This window comes from Solea senegalensis, linkage group LG1, assembly GCF_019176455.1.
Source record: "Solea senegalensis isolate Sse05_10M linkage group LG1, IFAPA_SoseM_1, whole genome shotgun sequence".
Classification (NCBI taxonomy): domain Eukaryota; kingdom Metazoa; phylum Chordata; class Actinopteri; order Pleuronectiformes; family Soleidae; genus Solea; species Solea senegalensis.
In genome coordinates this window covers 26,659,285-26,684,630 of record NC_058021.1, presented here as the reverse complement: position 1 = coordinate 26,684,630, position 25,346 = coordinate 26,659,285, and the positions used below count along the sequence as shown (strand labels likewise).

At 41.8% G+C, this 25,346-nt stretch overlaps 1 protein-coding gene across 1 annotated transcript in view; it reads right to left on the bottom strand.

Annotated features, from left to right (window-relative positions):
- eya1 (EYA transcriptional coactivator and phosphatase 1) overlaps positions 1-19,054 on the bottom strand; it is a 59,403-nt gene extending 40,349 nt beyond the window's left edge. The window contains exon 1 of the mRNA XM_044032511.1: positions 18,933-19,054. The gene's annotated coding sequence lies outside the window, so the exon portion shown is untranslated. The remainder of the gene's footprint in view (positions 1-18,932) is intronic.
- Positions 19,055-25,346: the final 6,292 nt, after the last annotated feature.

Sequence of the window (25,346 nt, the reverse complement as noted above, 5' to 3'; positions counted from 1 at the left end):
AGGCACATTTATCTGTGAATGTACCTTGTGAGAAAAGTTGTACTTTATGACCAGTGAGGCACACCTGGGAAAAGTCTATGAGGACCCCGAAAATCCTCAGACAGACACTTTATTGCTCTCCGATGGCCCAAAAAAAGCCAAACAAGCACACTTTAGAGACCTATTACTCATAATGAGACATCACTATGGCTGGAAGTATCACCGCGGGCGTCACGCTCAGAATATATAGCCTGTTAAAGGATGAGGGAGAATAAAGAGTAAATTTGGACGAATAAGTCACTTAAAATGGCTCGTTTGATAGATATTTAGTTTGGTGCCTACCTTAGAATAACACACTTCCATGTTCAACTGGGATCAATAAATATTTGGGTGAAGTAGACATCCTCACTTTTTACTCATCATTTGTGTATTTATTTGCAGTTTTGCAAACGTAAGAAACACTGAAGGTTTTGTTCGTTTTTAAGAGACGACTATAAAGTAAACAATGCAGTGACTCAGTAATGTGATTCTCAGTGGGCAAATCATTTTAAGGATTTTTTGTCAACACAAAGCTGTATTTGAGCCACGGCTATAGCATTATTGTAGTAATGGCACTGATATAACGGCATTTATTACACAACAAGCAGACTTTATTGGATTAAATTGATTCAATGTGTGACATAAACATAGAAGCAATAGTCGTTCAAAGTGATAATATTCTGATTTGCTTTATTGTGAAAATCCTGCACAGTTTTTTTAGCAAATAAGACAACAATACATTAGGGCTGCATGGATTATTTGATTAATCGATTACAAAATGAATCGTCAACTGGTTTGATCATCAGTTCATCGAACAAGCCCTCTAATTTTTCAGCTTCTTAAATGTGAATACTATGTATTTTCTGCTCCATGAAACAAATAAATCATTAAAAAGGAATCAATTTGGTTTGTTGACAAAACAAGACCTTTGTGAACACCATCATCTCCAGGTTTGGTAAACACCAATCAACATTTTCTTGACATTTTATGGACCAAACAAGACGAATAACGAAAATAACCGTCAGATTAATCGATTATGAAAATAACATTTCTTGCACTTCTCCGACACTCAAACATCAAACACACACACAAATCCCCAAAATCTGATAATTACACTTAGAGACAGAAACTCAACTTGCACTGCGCCCTAAAATACCGATATGATTGGTAATAAATTTTCAGCACCTCTCTAATGGCAGCATTTGTCGGGACTGCCTCAACTGTCCGGGGGTTGGCTTCTAACTTGCACAACCCAGGCGGCCAGAAATGTGGCACTCCCCGTCTCCTCCACAGCTGCCTGTCCAGTTGGGGCCTGGTCAGCGGAGCGCCGGGGCCCCGGGGACAAGCCGCTGATCAGCAGGCAGCGGGTCTGGCCCATGGGGATGGGGTTGGGATGGTGGGGGGTCATCACTGGGAACTTATGTTCACCACACCACCACCACCGCCACCACCACCACCAACTCCCGGGGGATTAGAGTACAAAATGCAGAGGTTATAGACATAACTGCTGCCTTGCAACCCCACCCCTCAGGCAGGCCCTGTTCCAGTCCCCCACACACACACACACACACACACTCCCCCGAGTAACAAACCAAACCCCCACTAGTCCAGCCACTGTGACATTTGTGAAGCCAGGAGTACACATAACAAAAACACATTAGGCAAATGTCCGGGGTCAAACGTCTGTTTGAATTGGACGGATGAAAGCCACTTTAGATTGGGTCCGTGCCATTCTGCTCAGTGACTGAATACAGTTACAAAAGAGGCAGTCCTGTGCGAGCCAGTTTGTCTCACTGGCAGAATATGCTTCCACATTCAGGCTACGCTGCTGCCTTTGCCAAGGGATGATACAAAAGCACAGACAAGACTATTTAAGCCCGTGGGTATTACCAATCAGCCATCTATCCGACATAAATAAAACACAAATGCCTCAGACCGGAAAATAACTTATATTTAACCTACATTCACATTTGTTCTCCAAGAAGCAAGTGCAGGCGGACACAGCGGGGGCTATTTGCAGTGATAAATGGGCACTGCCATTGGACACCAGTTTTCAGTAACTTCTAACTCCTGGACAGACTTAACAGCTGGGCGTATCTGTCTGCCCCGAGCCTCCTTATGCATGTGCACTTAAAGAAGCGGAGGCTCGGATTATCCGGACACCAAATGTCACTCGTCTTATAGAACAGCGGGAAACATGCTGAGCTGCGCAGTTTTTTCGCGCCCCCCCAAGGACAGCGCGAACTATTAGCGGCACGCCAAACGAGCAGGTACCTCCGCTCGCGCTGGTGTCAAAGAGACACGAGGCACGTCCAAAATAACCAGTGGGATAATCACGGTGCAAGACTGTGCAGGAGAGGTGCTGATGTATATGCTAATACGCTAACCGCAAAGTACCTCATGGTGACTCCTGTGCATGCGTCTGGTACGTGTTGCTGCAGTCATCGTGACTAAGGGAGACAACCTTTCATTTATTGTTTTCACTAGAGTACAGACTGCCGCACTATCAGCATCCAGCGGACAGGAAGAGCTGTCCGAGTAACTTTGCATATGACAAAACAAAGACGGCATCGTCCGAGTGAGGAGAGCGCTAACACTGCCACACAAAGCAGGAGGGATTAACAAACACATTATGAGGAATCTATTGGAAACGAGTGGCGATTCTTTCACCAGCGAGAATGTTAGTCGTCTTTCCCCGAGACCTCGGGCTCTCTAATGCAGCTCATTTGGACAAACATATCATTGTGAGAGACATCAATGGGGCCGACTGGACTAGAAGATATGCCAACTTTCCATGTTTGTTTCCTCTTGATGTGTTCAGAACAGCGGTGGCCCTGTTAAAAGGTGACTTCCTCCATGAGGAAATGGAATTTGCAACGCACTCCTTGCAGCACACTCCGTCTTTGTAGTGTGAGAAAATATGTTCTATCTCATCTAACAAGAACTGCTTACAGTCTCATACTTTGCTACTTCCTCTCTCTCTCTCTTTCTTTCTTTCTTTCTTTATTCCACAGATGGGTTTACAGTATTTCTCAGTTTGAGTGCGTATGACCTGAGGCTATATCATGACTAACACTATACTTTTAGAAGGACAAAACAATCGCAGTCAAACAACAACATAAAAGAGTGGAATTCTTTTTTTCTTCTGTTGAGCAAAAAAAAAAAAAAAAACAGTTGCTCAATAAAAGGCAAACACATTGCATCACCTCTTTCTTGACAATGGACTTTAAAAGTCGGTTTTCTTCCACAAACTGTTGAGCCAAACTGTGTTGTTTTCCTAAAGTGGTTAACCATTGGGAGCGTTTCATCTTCTCCTGCTGGAGAATGTTACTGGGAATGCAACGGCGATCCAGGGGAAGACTGTACGGTAAAAGTTGCATTTCAAGGAGGAAGTACCAAACGGATGACGGCAGACGAGTAACCACAACAACGGTGTTAAAGGGTGGCCGTGAAGCTGAGAATGTATCGACAGGTCAGATCTGTGTGCATTAAAAAGCTTTAAAGACAGAAATGATTGATTGTTAGTTAAGGTAATGTATCTAGTCCATAAACTAAATGGATTCCTATTGATATCTCTCCACTTTTGAAAGTCCATCTCATTCCATCTGTTGTGTAGCCTCTTTAAATCTCATTTGTGGACTCAAACCTTTTTTTTTTTTTCCTTTACAGTGTCTACATTTGGTTTTCAAGAAGCAGCACTGCTTCATGTTCACATGTTGTTCGTCTTAAGCTGATCTCACCAACAACTTCTGGATTAAATACAGTTAACAACGACACATAGTAAAGACAGTGACGAGAACTTAAAAGTCAGACACAGCTTTTACAGTTAACATCTAACATCTGCCAAATGCCTGGAGGGAAATCTCTTCATGAACTCTTAATGACACCTTTGATAATTAATACACCTTTATCTGTGATCCACATGACCGCCCCTGTGAATCAGAGATAAATGATCACTCTAACGTGGAGGGTTTCCTGATTAACCCTTTGATAGAGACGAGGGGAGGTGTGATGAACTGCCGAGGACCTATGACAACGAACGCATGACTCATCGGTACCAGCAGCTATGAACATCTTTGCAAGAAACACAAACCAAACCGCAACAAAGAATGCCGGTCATCCGGGGGAATGCATCCGACTCCAAAATAAACATTACATTTCGCTACAACAATCCGCTTCATGCGTTGAGGGGGAAAAAAGCCAATGGTGGGAAAACAGTGCGGGAGTGTGACGTTTGCTTCCTCTCGACTTGGTGACTTGCTGAAGCCCCAGGTGTTTTCTGTTCTCAAAGCATCCAGTCAACGTTCTTTCATTTCTATCAAAAGGCACCAAAGAATTTCTTAATTTGAAATGAATGACTGCAAAACTGTGTGCTAATGTTTAATGTGTCATACCAGATAAGATAGACCTATAAATATCTGCCAAGCCCTGCCATGGAAACAAACAGCCACCTCGTCGCGGATCAGTTACAGAAGTGGCAACTTTTTATAGGTCAGCAGAACTGCAGTTGCCTTGGAAACAATGTGGAAGAATAGCGCACTTTTGGAACAGGTAATACTGGTCAGGGCAATTAGAGGAGCCCATTTGGCTGAAGGGGGAATTATCACAGAGCTGTCTTGAGGTAATTGATGGGTTGGCTCATTCACTGGTCACAGAATGTTCCGCTAATGCTGCACCTGGACCTGGGCACACTGAACAAATCACAAAGGAAAGAAATGCCTGATTGTTTGTCGTAAACCAAAGGAAGTCATCTGTTAAAGGACTAGAACAAACAGGGACACTTTGACTTCCTGAAATGTGCTGCTTTCCTGTAAGTTTTACACATAACAGGCATTTATGCTCATCTCTTGCTGTGTCTGCTTCAGATTATGTGTGGGCTTAAGAATAATTTGCTTTCTGGCAAGAGAGTCGATTCCCACTGACTTCACATTGTTCTGTTTCTGTGCTGTGTTGTTGTTGTTGTGGATACCTGGAAACAATGCAACCACAACTGGATCGCGCTCTTGCTTTACCTGTTACGAAAACCCCCCGCAGGTCAGCCCGCGTTCACAACTGTGAGTCTCCGAGAAGCCGGGCCCCTCCATTGCATGATGACTATGCAATTTGCAAAATGACAAGCTAGCTGAAACCCTGCCCTGAAGAACCACCAGACTCTGCCTGAATTATTAATCAAGTATTGATGAAGGCCTGATAAATGCACTCGGCTCACCATCCCAATGACATTCTTGTCCCCCGAAGCCACATCTGCCACTTCGCCCGCCTTAAAAGTTCCTGTCAATTGACAGAAAACTTGTATAGATGTGAAAATTGACTCATTTAAATCACAAAAAATTGATTATTTTCAGCAATGTATCGCCTTACCGGCGGATCTCAACTGTACCACCGTCTCTCCTGCCCAGAAACTCAAATAAACACACTTCCATGCCAGCTAATTACAATTTCACACTGTGCGACAGTCGACAATCTTCCTGTACTCCGTTTGGCCCGCCACCAAAGTCTTCTAATGTGCTCACACAGGGGGAATCAACATGCCAACCTGATGGAGGTACACAAACATCAGCAGAGAATTACCGCCATAATTATGATTACTTCTCTGCCTTTAGGTGTTAATATAAAGTTCATCAAGCTTTGTGGTGAAAGGTCCTAAAAAAAAACTAAAAAAAAAAAACTACATGATTTTATATAAACACTCAGGGATAATGTGTATTGTGGGGCATTCATTTATGGATAAAATGCACATGATCAAATTACATTCAAGTACTTCAAGCAGCCCTTTGGACTGACCTCTGGGCCTGGTCGTCAATATCTCCACCGCCATCACCTCCAGCAGCTGAAGTGCACTTAATAAATTACACCTTTAACAATGGGAAAAGGCGATGAATTGAAAAATGTTTAGCCAGTTCATGCATTTTTAACGCGGCCTCTCCCTCAAATCGGCCTCTAATTAATAATTAAAATTAATCTCATTATGGGAGTTTTCATTATGGGATAATTTAATTAAATGGAAGCCCACAGGCCTCTGAAGGCCTGGAGCCACTATAGGACCCAGTGCTCTACTCCTCTAATGGGTCAGGACAGGAGAGTGCACTGGTAATGCACTGGAGGAGCCCATACATTATTTAATGGATGCCGCTAAGTAAGGACAGATCAATGATAACTTGTCATCTCGTCAATGTGTTGAAAGCATTCCAGATCCCACGGCAGGATAAATCCCAAAACTAAGGAGAAAATATCTACACACACACACACACACTGTATGACCTGTGAGTATTCTTTGTGCAAAGTGAAATGGGGAATTCCTGTGCATTTTTGCTGATATGAAAGCAGCAAAGGTTGAAAGATGAGGGTAAAAGACAAGGCAGCCTGTTGCCCACATCACATTTCAGGCCAAATATAAGCTTCTGTGTAAATGGTGATTGGTACAAGGTACATCGGATACCAAACAAATACAGGATATCACAGTCAAATGGGAGCCATTAAAGACGCGAGGAGGGGCAGAAGAGGAAGAGGGTATCTGAGTTGTCTTCTCTCCAGGAGCACTTAAGCACTCTAATTATCAGACCACAGTGAAGACACACACATTGAAGTCACTCGTACTGCTTTTTTTCCCCCCCTGCCACACATGGATCAAGTTCTCTGTTCCAACAGGCGCCGAAATAAATAGCGAGGTTAAAGTTTTGTTTAAATCTATTGAAAAATCACAAAAACGGAAGAAGAAACAAAACAAGAAGATGTTGACCATGGGTAAAGAACCTTTTTAAATAAAGCTTCATTCAAAAGAATATACATTAGAATAGAGACAGAATGAAGACATTCAGGGCAACTAATTAAAGAAAATAAGTGGGATCATGACATTACTATTCTCTCAAAGTAACATATTGGTTGTCTACACGAAAACGCAAGAGTGGCATTTTGAGATTTTAAAAAATAAAAGCATTTCAGGGCCCATAAAAGGCCATTTCAGTGTGGACAAAACCCTGATACAATAAAAACACAGATTCTCCTGTGTGGACAGCTCCTAAGTGTCATCTAAATGACAGATTCAAAGAAGCTGCATTTACATAAACCTTATTTTTCCACAGCCGTAATATCATTTCAACAAATACTCCTGATGGATTTCATATGTATTTGCATTAAAGAGATACTGGTCAGCTCATTTGAACTCGTTTCAGCGTCATAATGATCCACTAAATAACTTGCGAACAGCTGAGGCCCATTTTGGTTTCTCTGTGATTACTGTAGGACCTCACCCTACAATACATTAGAAAAGATGAGCCAAAGAAATTTGGTCAAGGCCAGATTTGACCCAAGGGCCTGGTCTGATGACGCATTGTAATTCTTCAAAATCATTGTGCCATACCATGTGTTCTTACTCAGATTTTATTGTTATTGCCAGGTTTCTACAAATTGAATTAATGCAATTATTATGCCGGACAATGAGAAACACATGTGACAGACCCGCATTTAAAATGCACAAAGTCTCGCATTATGCATATGCACGCCGGGGCGCGCGTTTAAAAAGAGGAAATCTTTAACATAAACATTAGCGTCTTGTGAAAACAAATGAGTAATTAGTTTAGGGCATAATAAGCTGGGGTAGGCACACAATGAAAGAAGGCATTCTGGCTTTAAAATGAATAAAAATTGATTGTGTCCCAATAAAAAACGAATTGGCGGAGTGTTAACTGGATTCCGCATAAACGTCTGTAGCAGTCCCCGGCCGCTTTATTGTGTGCTAATGCAATAGAGAACACTTAGCAATAAATGCTCCTCTCTGATGAGCTCACAGAGGCTTTCCAAGATGGCCTGATGAAATTGAAAAAATTAGATTTGAGCGAGCTGCTAATGACTCCTAAAACAAAGGAAAATCTCTAAATAGAATTAGCCTGCCCTCTTCTGCTCTAAATACATCATATGTAAATTACTGTCATTTGGAGAAATATGCTTGCCTGGAAGGTAAAGCCTTCATTAGAAGATCTCAGAAGGTTTGGGACTCGAGCAAGAACTCCTCCAGGACATTTAAAAAGTTTGAGTTCTCAGAAAAGGCAAAGATATTGTTCACTCGTGGCAGCAGATCAGAATTCCCACTCTGACTCTGTGTATTTATTTTTAATATTTTTTTTGAGGACAGATAACACCGCTTTGTGAAAGACGTGTAAAATGTTTGTGTTTTATGTCATTTTATGTCCTTCAGCTGAGTCCATGTGCGGATAAATAAATTGACTTTACTGTCTTAGAAGAATTCTAATTAGCAGAAAAGTAATTAAAGTCTGATCTATTAAAGTTGTCACCTCCAGCATTAATTGCATATTATTTTTTTATTTGAAGCTTGAGGCTTTCATTAGTGGCGTCCAATAGGACCAAGAATTATCAGCTGAAGGGTCTCGAAATTCTACAATGACCAAGTCAAACCAAGGTTTCACATACAATAAAGTATGTGTGTTTCAATCTCGGGGGGTTAAATTATGGTTATATCAGTTTAAAAGAATATGCTAAATACACATTTTAAATAAATATAAGGACAAAGAACAGTAGTTTAATCCAGGACGGTGATGGAAATGGTTTAAATGTGTTTAAATGCACTGAGAACCTGAAGAGCATTGTATAAAATACTGTAAATATGTAAATATTTGGTGATGCAAGTACTATTATAAATTGTGTTGTGTGTAATAGGAATGGGGGTAGGTACATATACGTTTATACTTCTGCCTACTCCTTTTCAAACACGTGACGAGATGTAAATGTCATCGTAAATGTTGTACGTGTCTGAAATAAAAACTATCCATACACCTATCTTTGTAAGACTTATATTTATTTTATGAACTATCAAACAATGCTTTACTATAATAAACATTAAAAACAAACCACATGTTTTTCCAAGTGCTTTTAATCTAAATATGTAAAATAACGTGAACGCTAAACCTAACAAAATACAATATCCATGTCTTAAAAACACGTATTTCTATTCGCTGATATTGTTGCTGTTCACATTTCCAGAATCAAAAAATAAGTTGGTCTTATATTCAGATGACTTCACCAAATTGGGTCCAGAAGTGTTTACACAACTCCCACAACCAATTATTTGAACGCCTAAATGGCCATTACACACCCTCCATTGTTTACGTACGGCAGAGAAGAGACATATTACAACTTTGCAGGAATTAGGCACCAATTAAGTGAGACAAAGTGTGTTTGCAGGAGCAGTTCGACTGTGTCCTTATACAAACACGGAGGCCTGTCAGTTGCCTAGCTTCAGGACAGCAGCCCTTGTGTGTTCCTACCTGGTAGGTAATGCAGTTATCTGGGCATTGTTCTCAGCTCATCCCCCTTGAATCACATGGCTTTGCCATTAGATTTGCACAGCTTTAGATAAAACCTTCCCCAAAATGAGCCCGGACCTCACAGGTTTCTCCAAATAAAACCCAGGCAGAATATTCTGTGTTACAGCGGAGTTACATCTACATTCTCCACATGGTAAGCGCTAATATTTTCGTTGTAGTAGTAGTTTTATATCAAGTAAATAAAATACGTGGGGGGGAAGAAGTATCTTTGTGAAGACTGGAGCTGAAATAGACCATGGCTGAATGGTGGGGAAGTTTGAGTGTTTTCTGAGGGTCTGACAGCAGGATCACATATGGAGCAACAGCCAGACTGCAGCTGTGGGGTATTTCCACTGTCCATAAGCACCTACCTATTAATGGGCTTAAAAAAAACACTAAAATATAATAATAAGTCAAATCTGTCAAACAGGGTTTTTTTTTTTTTTTAACCATCAAACCAAAGGGAAGCGGATACTCTCCTCTTCCCTTGTTTTTACGTACCATATTAAATGTAGTTAACAAGACGAACAGGGTTAGATTTGAGGGACAGTTCAGTCAGAGAGACAGAGAGACAAGGATTATATTGGACAAAGGATGTTGAAGATGGAGCCGAGAGAAGGTTCATGGACGTTGTGAAGGAGGACATGAGGACAGTTGATGTAACAGAAGAGGACCCAAGGGAGTGGACAAGATGGAGGGAGATGATCCGCCGCGGCGACCCCCGAAAGAAGAAGATGATTAAATGTAACTTATGGTATAGTCATTATGTCTGCTATTGCACCTTTCTACCAGTAGGTGGAACATAACACTGGAGAGTAAGATGTATGTGACTTCGCTCTTGACTGAGCTCATTGAAGCTGTTTTCATCAAACCAACTACATCTCTAAACCGAGAGGCAAAGTGTTTTTTTTTTGCTGTTCTTCCACACAAGACAACCGCGTACGTGATGATGATTAGCTGAGGTAGTAAAAGGAGGAGTAAAATTTCATTGTAAGCCAATCAGAGGCGGAGTTGGGCGGGTGCTGTTGACACACACGCGGACGTAAGCGCAGTCGCACACACAACGACACAAGCGAGTAAACAATCAACAACTTGTTGAACGGTGAGCCTTTTTTTAAACGTTTTTTTTTTAAGTTCTGTCAAAGAGGGAGTGGAGGTGGGGTCCAAAATCTCTGAGCATCTAAAATGTACTTAAAAGTAAGGCAATAGTTACTTTCCCTTGTAACTAGTTACTTTCCTTTATAACTAGTTACTTCTATAATTTGTAACTCAATAACTGATTCAGTTACTTTTTGGTAGAAGTAACCAGCAACTGTAAATAATTGTTTTTTTTAAAGTAACATTTCCAACACAGGAAATTTTTTTGTGAAAAACGTCACGTCAGACGTATCTGAATAGTTAATGGGGCCTGATGTTCTTGCAGGACTTAACCAGCGGATTACAGTAATTGAGAGCCCATACTGTGACAGAAATAACTGTTCTCACACATGGGCTAGACCCTCTGGTGCCTTTTGCTGTCTGTTGGCAACTAAATATATTTTCTGCATTCTGAATGGCATTCCACTCGAACGCATACGTGCCAGTAGTTAACAGTGCGCGAGAATAAATAGCTTTTCTCGACCGGGCCTTGACACACGGCGTGTGTGATATTTTGTTTGTTTGTGGACATTTTGCCGGCGTGAAGACGTCCTCATCGGGATCTTAACATTGTCTTTTCCCTCTATTCGGCTTACATTTGTAACAAGTCAAATATTGACATAGTAATAAACCTTCTGGCAGAGGAGCGGGGCTTAATTTCTAGGGATCTTCATAGTGAGCCAGAATTATGTCACCATGGCCACCTGTTCCTGAAAAACGTCATTGGCCCTAAGTAGTTCCGGCATGCATCCAAAATGTGAACTTCTGAACCAGAGTGCTTACATTTTCATTTATGTAGAAGCAGGAGGCGGCGGCGTGTAGCAACAGCCACTCTAATTTCGTGGCGGTAGAGGAAGGGTTTACGTCAGGGATGTGCTGTCCTGTGCCTGTCACTCAATCTGCCCCTGATTGGCAAACGCAAGGCTCGGCCGAGGCTGTTCCACGTCACCCGAAGACTAATGAGAGATTAAACAAGAGTAGCAGAAATGCTAATTATTTTTCCAGTTCACACTTGCATCTGTGCAAATGAGCTTTGCCTTGTCGGGTAAATTGCTGTAAAATGTTGGGAAAACATCGCTGCTATTAAAAGGTTTGTGTTAGATCATTTTAAAACCACAATGAACAGACTAAATCTTTAATTATCCAACATCTTATTGCGACAACATTTTTTCCCAATCATGATAACCCTGATCTCCAAATTAGATACTAGGAATGTGCATATTCAATGCAAAAATGTATTTATTTTCCACCAAAATGTAAGGTCAAGTGATTTCAATGCCATTTTACAATATTCACAATTATTTAATCAGGAAACTTTTCATTTTGTTCCATGTCTGGCTCATCAAAAACAGAAAATGCAATCAAACAGCAGCAGAAATATAAGCTGTGCTCGACTGAACTAATCACCTGTCAAAGAATGACGTGTCGCTAACCCCGTCCGTCTTTAACACCCACGTCGCGCTGCAGGTGTAGCACAAACGTACAGTATACGTATGGAGATCAGAAATAGCTCTGTGGGCCACACACAGCTGCTGGTGCTGCTTACATCACTGGAGCTGATGCCAATTAGCTTTTCTCTTCCTATTTGCAGGCCGTTTGTCATGGATGAAAATAGACAGACAAAACTCCACGGCCATGCACAACTGTGCTGGACTCTGAATTAAAACATTAAAACATGAATGAAAGTAGAAAATGTTTAAAATATATGACTAATAACAGACTGCATTATGAAGAGTCACGACTCATTTTGCAGCGAACGAGTGAGATCCAGGAAGTCCACGGATCGACGCGGTGTTCTCTGCACATACTGTAACATGACATGTTCCTTTTAAGTGAAACAGGCTTGCTGAGGAAACCGGCCCAGCAGCGGTCCGTCATGGGGAGCAGGGCAATCACCGTCCTGTGGTAGCCTTGATGAAATCAGCTCACACTAAGGCCAACGTGCTGACAGTGGGGATCAAGGCGGTCAGAGTTATTCCAGGGGTCCTGCCACTCTGAGAGACCAACGGCTGACCTGACCAACAGGCTGATAAGCCACAGGCACAGAGTGCCAGTCTCTCCACGCTGTAAACTACAGCAAAAAAATGAGGTCATTTTTTTAAATCTTTGGGTGAGACATGCCGGCAGGAGAGGACAGTGATTTTCTTCAACGTTACACACGAGTATAATTATTAATGACGTGTATCAGAAAGATGATTGAAATACCCATAGAAAGAATCAAAAGCAACCGTATGGTGGATAAAAAGCGAGGATATTGCAGCAAATCATTGCAAATTACAATTCCGGTTCATATTTTTGTATGAATGGTCCCTTTGTCAATTGTTGACATTTTTTTCGGAATCTTCTTCCTGCAGCACTGCACATTATCGTCATCATAATGCCATTTTGTCACAAGTTAGATTTTTGTTTGGAAAATAATTGCAGCAAACACATGCACTCCAGAGAACCTGGAGAAATCCCACACACACACACAGGGAAAAACAGGAAAACTCCACACAGAAAGGCCTCGGACAAGGACACAAACCATCAGTCTTCTTGCGACGAGGCAACAATGCTTGCCACGTTCTCCACCGTGCGCATCCCATAGACATGCACAATCAGTTTCCAATTAATTGTGCACCCCTATTATCATACTAATAAGAATATTTATAACAAACATGGTATAGAATTACATAATACTGTGAGGAGAGCAGAGCCGTCATAGTGGAAGTGGCATCTTTAAGACGCATTAGTTAAACAATTTATAGTCCAAATCTTTAATTTATTTACATTATTAATACTTTGATTCATGCAGCTCGTTATGACTCTTTTTTCCCCACACACACTACTTATTATACCATATTGCCAAATCCTATGCACTGTTATTGCGATGCTGATTCTATATTAACCATCCAATTTTTAACGAATAGCATTTAAGGACACAAATAGTATTCAACTAGAGTAAGACAGCCACTGTCTGCCCAGCTACTGTAAAGACAAGTAGCCACATGCTCCACTCCAGTTGCTCCATGTGTTAAGGTGTCTATCATGTGTGAAACAAGCTATTTTTCCTTCGGCCGTGCCTTTTAGGCTCTGACGACATAATGCTCGGGAGCATGCCCGCACACACTCTCACTTTTATACACCTATTTAAGAACGGCAGCCTTTCCCACCAAATTCAGCAGGAAGAAGCAGTAAAAAAGGCGAAATGGACAAGACCTACAGTATTTCATAATTAACAGGCAGCGGCGAGGAAAGAGCGGCGCGCGCTGACGTAAGAAGATCAACAACGTATAAACGTGATCATTCATTCTGCAGAAAATTGCAACGGTGCCACTAAAAAAACCCAAAATCATAACAAAATTGAAATATGCGTCGCACTTTTTTTTATAATCTTTGATTGCTTTGCTTTGTTTGGAGGTCCTGCAGCGCTGCCTATACGCTCTCTTTTGTTTCTGCGGTGGTCCCCGAGCTTTTAGCAGGTCACCGCCTGCAAGAAGTAGTGTAAATTACTTGGTGGGCCTAATTGCCCATGTCCGCCGCATTACTATAAACCACTAGTCCTGTGCTAACCCTATTGTCAGGTACTTAATCAAGGCCACCAGATTTATTTCCTAGCACTAACTCGGGGGACAAGCACAAGCAGAGGCCTGGGTAATTGGATCTTTTCTGCATCTAAAATTAACCACCTATTCTTAGTGGGAGCTAGGGTTTGGAAATGATAACAATAATGATATCAACCAATACCATATGAGGCTCTGCCTTTCATACTGGGAGTTGCATAATGTATGGTGCGACCCAGATGTTGCTCAGAATGACCTTACCTGGGGGGTACGGTGCCATTATGCCAATCAAACTCTGAAGCACATGATCAGTCACAGGCACCGAGAGCAGACTGAAGAAACTTAATTATTCAAGTCTCTTACCTCACACGCGCACAGCAGAAGCAACAGGCATTAAGGCTGGTTCGCTCTCTCTACCGCGGATCTGACGCAGGAAAAATGGCAGAAAGTGAAATTAATAACTTATATAAAAAAAAAACACGCGACAGAAAGAAAAGACAAATGAATAAACGGATTCTGTGAAATTAGCAAAAACTGTGGAACAACATGCGGCGAGAACTCGGGTCATTTGTCATCTATGGCAATTTATCACATCACATTTACCATTTTAAATGAAAAAAAGATATATACATATATACATAAAAAGTCATTTCTCAGCATAATGTAACACTAAAATATTGCGTAACACAAGTCCTTTTTGTCGATGTGGTAGGTGAAGCAGTGGCCAGTGAGGAGCAGAGGGGATGTGGTCTGTGCAGGGATGTCAGGAGCATAATGGCCAGCTGAGTCATAGGTTATAAAAAGCTGTCATTAGGGATTTCTGTCCTCAGCAGCTCATCACACAGGACCCCTGAATTATTTATTACGCTGGAAACTCAAGTGGCCCTTTACTCAAGTCCGCCTGGTTTCCTGCACTCCCCTTTCCTTGGGCTTTTTTTTCTTAATAAAAGCACAACATTTAGCATATTAATACATGTCCTTGCAGAGGGGCCATTATATAAACAGGAATTAATTTTAATAATGTAACTCCTATGTTTATGTTTTTTTTTATGGCCGAGCAAATGATACAGTGTGAACCTAATGAGGACCTTGATACAATAAGAGTGTGTAATCAAAGTGTATATTATTAGAATGGACCTAGTATTTGCTTTGCCTGGAGTCCAAATGACCGACTAATTAGTGATTAAACTTCTCTAATGAAGGGGATTTTTCTATGATATGAGATTTTGACAGCAATAATTTGTAAAATTCGGTGTGTGTGAGTTTGTGTGTACGTCTCTGTCAGAGATCACTGACTTGATAAGGATTGTATATCATGACCGGCAGATTCTACAAACCAGCGGGAAAAAAAGAAAACTACAACTCCCTCGAAATCAGCTTTACTTCATTTTTCCCCCCTTGGTTTTGATAGCAAAGTCGATGCAAATCAGCTCAGGCATTTTCCTCACTTTGTTTTGTTCTCGCTATATGAAAATGGTTAAAAATCCCATGGGTCAGTGAAAATGATCCTTCCACTCCAGTCGCCTGCTCTAAGTCAGCCAAAACATTCCAGACTTCAAAAGGCAGCCTTTGCTTACCAGGACCATTTCAGTGTCCCAACCTCCGTGGCTCAGGAGGACTTGGTTATTTGGATAAATTAATTTCTGGAGTCTGCCTGAGTTGCAAAAACAACCTCCCGCCTGACAGCAAATTAGTCTAACTGAAAAAAACCAAGGAAAAGCGCTTTTAGATTTTAAGAAAACACCTTCCCTCCCTTTTTTAAAATACAGAACTGATTTTCTGTTTAGTGTTGACTAAGCTGCGTTCAGAATTTTATATATTTTCTTTGGGGCAAGCGCAATAAAAGAATAGAAAATATTGCGGAACACATCTGTAATCCTATCTGCTGGCAGGTGATGTGGTTCAATAGGCAACATCAGCACACAGGCTGTAAAGCACACAGACTGTGTACAATACACAGCTGACAGGCTGCATACCATAAAACAGGCTGATGTAAAAGAAAAAAAAAAAAGAAAAAATTTAACAGCTGTCAGCGGTATTGAAAAATGATATAAAACTGAAATCTCTTGAAGACTCAAACATTTTTAAAAGAGGGAAAAAAAAAACAATAAACCACAGCGGATCGACTGTGAAACTGGTGGAGGAAAATGGTTATGGAGGGAAAATTATGCAAACAGATGAAGACAATCCAGAATTAATGGTCCGCAACATTTTCAGGCACTCCGAGAGCTGTCCAAGGACACCATAGGGGAGACTGCGTGGCCCCAGTAATTGGAGGAGCATGTAACTTCAAAAGTAAAGAGAACAGACTGAAGAACTTTCCTCTGAAGTCAAGACTTAAGGAAAACGTGAAGCACATGTATGCTACAGTAGGCAATGCGGTACATGTGCGAATGGAATTGTTCTATTCATTGCCGCAGACATGATACACTGCAGTGTTCCCGCTGAGCTACCACACTTTTATAAGCGTATGCGTTCACTCCTCCCCGCCCCCCCCACAAACGTAAAGGTCACAGCTGTTCCATCTCAGGGCGACGACTGAAAATACAGAATGCAGCAAAAGAGAGGGAGAGAGAGAGAGAGAGAGTGGGTCAACACAAAACAAGATATTCCACAATGTCGATGAAGAAAACTGTAAAGTATGTCACTCAAGACGTGAGCTCACCCCGAGCAAGAGAAAAGGTTTTAAAATATAATGGCCGCTTTTACTGTGTTCCCCGTCTTTCTATAAAGTAGATGATGTTTCAGCGAGACGATCCGACGACGGGATCACGGGACGCTGGCTTTGTCAGATGATGATTCAATCCCAATATACGAGCTGTGTTACAGTATTAGTGAAGCTGTGGTTGAAAGGATTCCTCACTCAAAGGCCCTCGACTACGCTCCCTTCTCTTTGTCGCGTGTGATTGAACGTAGCGGTGTCGCTCAGTAAAATAAACACTTATCGGAAAAGTAATTGTCAGATTAATCTACAATTAAAGCCCTTAATACAACTTTAAACAAGCGGAAGAGACTCACTTGCACGCAAATCCGACGTTTGGCCAAATGACTGCTAAAGCACCGTTTGTCTTTTGCATCTAGAAAAGCAGTCTGATTACTAACGAGGACGAGGAAGCGCTGACTAATATTTGTGCTCAGATTAAAAACACGAAAACGGGATGAGGCAGACAAAGCAAACACCGTCTGTGAGTTCTGTTCCACTTTCCTACAAGTGTTATTGTAGCATGACAGGTTCCGTGCAACCACGCATCCACGCACGACCTCAAAAAAACCAACCGACACTCAGCGGTAACCTCATCTGAACAGTTGACTAAGTGCATAAACGCGGCTGCTTCTTCGATTCATGTCTCCACTCCACTGAAGCAATACTGATATTTGACATTTTTTTTGTTCCGCAAAGACAAAGAAAAACATTCCACTGGGGGAAACCACCGTCTTTTCACAGTTGATTCAGTGAGAGGTTAATCCAGTACTGCCGGTCTACTGGAAGACCTGCCTCTGCAACCTCGCCTGTTATCGTGATGGCACGACTTTGACATAACATACACTTCTGTCGCGACGATGTGCCTCGGCTATACATCATGAAAATGAGCTCACGTCAGACGACAATGAAGACAAACTGTATCGGATTGGAATGGGAAAAGCAGAGGGGAACACAATCTTTCCAAGGCCCTTTTTGGTCTGAGGGTAGAACACCAATGCGTGCATGAGTCAATCCTGCAAACGCTAGCTGAGGAGAAAATGTCCATTTTTAACCTGTTATCCATCACTGTCGAATGTGGTGCACGGTAAAAAGGAAATAATTAGACGGAGAAATGACTGCAGCCAAAGGCAGAATGAATGAGAGTAAAAACCTTGGTAGAACTGCTGTTAACTTAAGGCAAATGATATTTTGATAAATGTTCTCCGTTCAACTACCTACATGGCCCTGTGTTGGGGAAGGGAAAGCATGATGTTCTCACATTATACAGTCGCCGGCCACTTTATTAAGTACATCTGCTCAAATGATAGTAAACATATATATCTATACAGCAGCATTAAGGCATAGACAGTTCAAAGTGCGCATCAGAATGGAGAGAGAAATAGGGTTTAGGTGACTTTGAATGTGGCATGGTTGCATTTCAGAGACTGTTGATCAGCAGGGATTTTCACTCAAACATCTCTTGGGTTGAAACAAAGGTTAAAATAAATAAAAAGGGAGAATGAGCGAGAGTTTGCTGGGCAAAAATGCCTTGTTGATACCAGCTGTTAGAAATAAGCACTAGCTACAACCAGATCATCACATATCAAATGTTTTGACGCAATACCAGCACGACACTCTGTGCCACTGGTTCCAAATAAAGTGAGGGACACTGTACATGCAACTCAATACAAATGCAGACGTTTTATGCCAAGATGGGACTTGTTTGGTTAAAGGTTAATAATATTTATATTTGTTTTGGTTTGCACGGTTGCACATTCCATCGTGACTCAAACAACACCACCTTAGGCAGATTGATATTAAAAATGATAATATATTATAATCTATCAAGTCACACAAATGCAGTAGTCTTAAAGTGTGGCTTTTCTAACAAGAATGCACAATAAAGATCTACTTGGAATAAACTCTAGCTTCATGGAGCTGCAGCTCAGAGTAACTGCTGCTGTCCATGTCATAAAAGTGTCAATACACCACGAGTCCATGACATGAGACACTGTGAACAGGAAAGTGACAGGGGAAGTGGATTAGACGCGAACACACCGTGTGTCACAGCAGCTGCTTACCTTACTGTCCAGTCTGTGTCACCACATGCAACAAGTCCACCACCCTCCTCCTCCTCCTCCTCCTCCCTCTGACCATAAACATGACATTAACGTGTTCTCAGCCCGGAGAGCACGCGCGCGTCTCTGTGTGTGTGTGTGAAGGTGAGCTCACCTTAAAGTTCCCGGTTGAGAGGTGACAGTTTCCGCGGAAGCAGCAGAGTCGGGAAGGTTACACTAAGTAGACACGGTGAATCCGCGTGCTTAACAGCGCGCGCTGCCATCTGGTATCAGATGCAGCACGTGGGAACGTGGGCATGAGGAAGCCTTTACGCACACAGCTCATTACTGGCATTAGCAGGCTTGTTTTCGTTTGTTTGCGTGCTTGTTTTTTCCCTCTCGAACGCACTGTGGCACATATTTTCATGTTGACGACACAAATGTGTCCCTAAAATGTACTTAAATATCCTTAACGTCCACATGCTCAAACGCATCTCATGTGACAGCAGGGCTGCATGTGCCCATTTCTCTGGGTATGAACTAAAGCGCCACCTATAGGTCTCTGTCAGATATTTTCATACATTCCAGGATTTAAAAAAAAGTGTAGGCAATATGTTGAAATATTGTGAAACAATTAAAAAATTGTGGTGCTTCTTTTTAGACCAAAGTTCTGCAGCCAACAGTAGAAGCACATATTTTAAGACCTTTTTTATTTTAAGACCATTAAGTCATTTAAATCAGTTTAAGATGAAGTTGCTCACGTCGACAATGTCAGTATAATCACATCTTTAGTCATTTCTCACATAAATCTACCATATTTTTTGTTGTTTTTTTATTCTCACAAAACATAAAATAAAGCAGCCACAGAAATGACAGTAAATGTTTGTGACGTTACCAACAAAATAATACGAATTTAAGGTACTTTTCTGTCCCTGACCTTTCTGATATTCCACAGGTTAAAATCTCTACAAACAAGTGTTTGTTGAGACATTGTGTTTTTGTCTTTTGTGATGATCTATATTGGGCACACGACAGGATGTGTCTACTCCCAGCGCGGTAACGGTCTCCGTGTGAAAGCAGTATCGCTTTATTGCTCATAGCCCTAATAGGGCAATTGTCATTCTATTCCTTTGACAATATCCTCTGATTGAGCGCGATGGTTTGGACAGACAAACCTTAATAGCCCTCAGCAATACATCACAAGACAATTCAGATCATTTGTTGCATCAATTGACTGTTGGGATAATCACATTTGGTTTTGAAAAAGCACTCATCCAAAGGTTCCAGTCCAGGCCTTCATTTCAGCACAGCAGCCCACACACCTTCAGATAAAGGGATGCGAGTGGATGGAGATTGCCACAAATCCTTGAGAGCATTTTTTAATTTCTTGGTGCTCCATCTGTTGAAATGATAAAGTGCAGCCATAATGGAGTGCAACAAGATTAAATTAATCAGGTTTGTCCATTATACTGCCGCAGGCTCTTCACAGATGATTGCAATTTTCCCTGTCAGGCCCATTATTGTGAGATCTGTTTAGTGGCTTGATGCAATTAAAATAGACTTAATGTAAATTTAACAATACAAATAACACTTCTGTCTGTGTCTGTTTGAGAGGGGCGCGGCCGGCGGGTCCTGAAGTGCAACGGTAAACACCCACTGCAACCATTTTTAACTTCAAACAAACCGGGGTGCTATTTGATTAGTGCGGGCTCGGTGATCAATAACTATGTTTCATGTTTTCATGTTCGCCGCGATGTCAAAGGATCTGGTTGCACAGACCACCCTCATCTGGATGTTGGCTGTAAGGAACACAACACCTTCCACAAGTGTATCATGATGCCCATGGATCATTTGAACCTGAACGGGGGGGAGCGGGGGGGAGTTTAATGGAGTCGCTTTGATGAAAGTGCAAGCGTGTATATTCCTGTGTATGAATCTCATGGTTCAGTACAGTAGGTGAGGCAGACCTGAGAGAATTTTTATTAATTTTTCCCCCGGAGCTGATCTAATATGTCTCTGATTGGTTGCTTCCTTCTGCTGGATCAGGTCACTGCCAGGGGACAAGGCGTAACAGGATGTGCGCTTATAGCAGAAGGAGATCTCGGGCCTCGCGCCACAGAGCTCGCGCTGCCACTTAACGCGGGGGGAATTGTCGTGCTAAAAAATGTCACATGCTTTTTTATTCTCAGCGCTTCTTTGATTTGATTTATGCAGGGGGAAATATAACAAAGCACACATGCTTTGTTCTTCATAAAAAAAAATAATATTTGTATGCATTTAAGGACCAGATCTCTTGGTGCCACTGCTGCGAGACACATTTTTCATAGATCTGTGCGGAACCACAGCTGTTTTGGGTCATTTTACTAGTATTTGAGGCAGCTGAGCTTAAAGTTAGAGAGTTTAGAGAGGTGTTTTGTGTTAGTCTCCTAACACGTTACAAGCAAAGGTAAAATAACCAACACCTGTCGAAGGTAAGGCATATTTTCTTTGATACTGTACATAACCAGGGTAGAGTTTTTTTGTTGTTTTTATTCAAATGTTGTGGGGTTTTTTTTTTCTTCTTTAATCACACAATGAGATTTATAGTACCTGGTGTATTCCCCCTCCACCTCCCCATGCATGGAAACCTGAGGAGCTATGCACCAGTATGTTTGTTGGAGGCACCTTTCACACAAGGCGCATTCCAGTGGTCGTGACAGGCCAACAACAAGTCAATCAATCCCATTCTGTGCACCAGTAATTTAGTCGGTGTCATACTATCTCTTTTGTTAGCCACAGGACTGCACTGTGAAGTCAGACAAGGAAGCAAGGCAACAGGAGAGGACACAGAAACCTCAACCTCAGCCATGCACCCTAAAGATTACGCAACGCTTTTATGGACTTTATATGAACCACTCGTGCACTTGTTTGATTCAAACGCAACAAACAATTAAATCGGCGACATAAAACACCAATCATTTAAGCGATAAGACGGAAAAGCTGGTATAGTATAATCAGCAAGATTTACTGTATATAGTCAGCATAGTGAGTATAACACTCAACAAAGTGATATTTAAAATAATGGCTATTTTATTCTACTTTACTATGGTAAATGATAACCATGTAATCTTCATCCCTATACGACACATAAATGTCTTGGGCAACAATTTGCAACTGTTGCACCTGCTTTTGGTTTAATAGTGTTTGTTGTTGACATTTCTCTTCTTGTTGTTTGTATGCCCTGTTTTCTTTTGTTTTTTTGTGCCGTTTATGTGCTGCCTCTTGCCCAGGTCGTCGTCGTAAATGAGAATTGGTTCTCAACTGACTCACCTGGTTAAATAAAGGTAAAACAACTAGATAAATAAATAAATAAATGAATAAAAATGTTTAGGTATTGTGCACATTCATGCACTGAGGTGAGAGCTAAATAAACTGCCACACGATATATGATGAGCATTCATAGTGCATTTAATTCACAAGACATCCAAACATGCAAATGCAAGATCAAAAACACTATGATTCATCGCCTCGATGGTTTTATGACCTTGAGCTGAAAGCCGCGCTCGTGCCAAATCAAACACCCTGCAGGTATTGTACAGTATATGTAAAAACCATGAAAATGCAACCCGATCTTTTCCTCTATCAGCGGTTATATTGGAAAGGAAGTATGGCCAGTGTTTGGGAGTGGAGCGCAAAATAATGAGCCCACCATTCCAAAAAATGTTTTATACAAACATACAAGCACCGGCATCAAATGCCAAAATCTCCCACAGAAGAGCTTATGAAGCCTCGGTCCAGTGGGAGAGTATAAAGTATGGGAAATTTATAGTGAGGAGAGAGGTCCTCCAATGCTGCTCGCTACAATTACTTGATATGTGTGGATTATTTTTAATACGACATGAAGAAGGCTGGCACCGACGGAGACCTCTGCTTCCGCTTTCACTCAGTCACGATGCTTTACCAAAGTTGGCTGCTTTCAGAGACCTTCTCTTTCTTTTTTTTTTTACAATTTCAAGCAGATAAGTTTCCCTTTTAAATTATAACCAGAATCTTTCCGGCTCCTAATCAGAAATTACTTTTTGAGGAAGTGATGTGTGTGTGTGTGTGTGTGTGAAGGTTAAAAATGTCAGAAGGTGCACCAACTAAACGGCTCCTCTTGGATCTAATATGATTGAGCTGATGTGCCATCGTCTGCCATCTGCTTATACTCACTCCTCTTTATTCATGCATCTGACAGGTTTGTCTTCATTAGTTTCATATGATACAATAACTGCAGGATGCACAAGGCTTTGAGTGTTTGATAAAAAAATGATAAACTTTAAAATCACACGTGTACACATGTGTCTTTTTCAGGAACTATGATGACATTTGAACCATCATTTCAGCAGGAACGACTTATTCAATTCATAAAAAAGTGTCCACCCTGCTATTCCATAATGCCCTAAACACCGGCCAAAGCCCATAAGGTTTAAGTGACTTAATCATGACACATACGCACGTGACTAATTTCACCAGGCTCTGGATGTATCGAGGAGATCCATATAGAGCAGGGAACACGTCGAATGAAATTGTTTTTGCTTCACAGCAATAGGTCAGCGATAGGTGTGGCTGAGTCCACAGACGGACGGCGATCACGTGGAATAAATTGCATTTAGCCACACTTGTCTCGTGGGATTTTTCTTGGCTACATGCGAGCGGACGCCGAGCCAAGCACAGCTCAGTATTTTGACAGCAGAGCCAGAAAAAACAAAAGTGTTTTGCTTTTCCATTAAAAAGCGAGAGAGAAAGAAATGAAGATGTAGTGGAGAGAAACGGTAGTCCCCTCAGCCACTGCCTTACTCAATCCATATGCGGAGCTTAGAGGCAGGAAATACCCACAATTCAGTGTAATCAGGGTAGAGGCCGCCTACCCCATTGGAACGGACCTGGTGGAACTGATTGGGCACCATTAGGGCAAACAAGAGCTAAAAATGCAGCACACTTGAATGTAAAATGTTCATACACGCTCAAAAGAAATGGAACGGGAACAAGTTCCGTCTCCCATGAAAATTAAAGTAGTTATGGATTTGTGGAGGTTTTTGCTGTTTGAATTGTAGATTGACCTTTAAGTTCAGTTCGCTGCCAGATCTATGTGAGGCCTGTCGACACACTTCCCTCACTTATCTGAGTTCTGAGTGTTTGATCACTGCAGGGGGAGCGTTATGCAACTCGCTATGCAGTTGCGTATTGCTCTGTTCCCTCTGAATCACAAAGGAACATTTGTACTTTGTTCAGTCCCATTGCTATTTCACAAACTTACTCCTCTCTGCGGTACCAACATTCGACCACAGGCAAAAACTTCAAGTGAGCAAACGACAATGTGCTTCCCCAAGAAGACAGCAGTTGTTTGACAAGGCTGGTGGGTTTGTTTCATGATGACGGAGAACTGCTGGCATGTTAAACCATAATAACACATCCCTGCAACTAGCGTGCTAACTGTAGCCCTGCTGAGAAACAGAGAGGGGTTTCCCAGATATACAAACAGACGGAGGCTGGCTGGCTTGTTGTCCGTACAGCTTGATGTTTATGGAATTTGAGGAGTCTGCATGTTTACTGATAGTTGGTTTTTGGTTTTTGCTTTTTGAGAAATAATTGGGGAGGCTGGAGGAAACAAGGGACGCGACAGCTGATGTGGTTTGGTCAAAGGAGATGAACATCTGCCTTTGATTGAATGTGTGGCCCAATAAAAGGCCCGTGGCACTGGTGCAATAGCTGTCTGTCTCTCTGTCTCTATCTATTGTTGAATCTGTCTGTCTCTCAGAGTGCTTCTCACTCGGTCCCTCGCGCTCCATTTCCAGGAGGATCATCTGCACCACACAGCCACGGTCCTCTGTGATTACTCCTTTTCTACGGCCGTAAATATCAGTAATTTGAGAGCCGCCGCACAACAGCGCACACATAATCGCAAACACAATCAAACGCCGGCCCATACATTTTGAGTGGGAGAGACGGCTGGCGTAGTTAAATCCTTGATTTGTACCTCTCGAAAAACTCTCACAATTCCCCCCGCGCGCCCCTCCCACCCCCGCTCTCCACCTCCCACACAATTCCCAGGTCAACAGAGCTCTCAATATGAGGCGCGTCTGGTCTACTGTGACAGCATATGGTTATCCACTCAAGGTGTCCAGAGACACTCGTTCTTTGTATATTTCCAATAAACAATAGAGTAAAGGCTTATTCAATCAAAGTGGGTGACTCTTTGAAGAAGCGGAGGACTTGTCTGCTACAGTGAAAAAACAAAAACACGACATACGTATACATCCCTTTCATATTTTTATGTTGATAATATGGTATTTATAACATGAATTTAACTGCTAGAGTAATATAGTAAATTTGATTTCACCCACTCACTCTCTCTCTCTCTCTCTTTTTTTCTCTTCTCTTTCTGCAATCAAAGTTTTCCCCCCCAGTAAAACGTCTGGCAGAGAGCAGCCACATACTGTACGCCGAGCTCACAGTAAACACACCAAATTAGACGCTGATTACATCATATCTGGAATTTTGGGAGCGAGAGAGTGGCACCGCATGAGGTTTTATGAGCACTGTCAGTTACCTTTTAAAATGATACACT